General features: G+C 41.4%; 1 non-coding gene across 1 annotated transcript; it reads left to right on the top strand.

Annotated features, from left to right (window-relative positions):
• Positions 1 to 243: 243 nt before the first annotated feature.
• Positions 244 to 350, top strand: LOC145952966 (small nucleolar RNA R71). Its single transcript, XR_014430470.1, has one exon. It is a non-coding gene; the product is annotated as a small nucleolar RNA R71 (small nucleolar RNA).
• Positions 351 to 654: the final 304 nt, after the last annotated feature.

Here is a 654-nt window from a genome sequence, read left to right as displayed (position 1 = left end):
AGAGTATCAAATTTTGCTAAGAGTAACTCAATATTGTTCACTTCATATCGCCCCGGAGTTCCTTTCCTTGCTGTGACTTCTCTTTCACTGTATTGGCTGTGATTTGAGGCTACATTTTCCAAAATAATCATGCTGTCATTAATAGGTTTCCCCATGAAAGATCCTCCAGCTGCTGAGTCTAATATCATGGTGCTTTGTTGGTCCAATCCTTCAAAGAAAAATTGGATGGTAAGCCAACGGTTGAAGCCATGTTGTGGGCATGCTTGAAGATATCCTTTGAACCGCTCCCATGCTTCATAAATAGTCTCTCCAGTGCCTTGTTGGAAATTAGTGATTTTCTTCCTCAATTCTTTAGTTTTAGAAGGAGGAAAGAATTTCTCTAGAAAAGCTCTTTCACATAATTCCCAAGTTGCTATCTTTTCTCTAGGCACTGTTCTTAGCCACACCTTTGCCTTATCTCTCAAGGTGAGTGAGAATAAGCGGAGTCGCATTCCATCAGAAACTTCATCATCAAATTGCTGGGTCTCACAGATTTCCAAGAACCCCTCTAAGTGGTCATTAGGATCTTCTGATGGTAGTCCTCCAAAAGTGTTCTGTTTGAGCATATTCACCAGAGAAGCTGGTACAGTAGCTCCAGTTTGCATCTCCCCTCCA

This window comes from Cajanus cajan, chromosome 10, assembly GCF_000230855.2.
Source record: "Cajanus cajan strain Asha chromosome 10, NIPB_CcT2T_4, whole genome shotgun sequence".
NCBI classification, from domain to species: Eukaryota; Viridiplantae; Streptophyta; class Magnoliopsida; order Fabales; family Fabaceae; genus Cajanus; species Cajanus cajan.
This window is presented reverse-complemented; position numbering and strand designations above follow the sequence as displayed.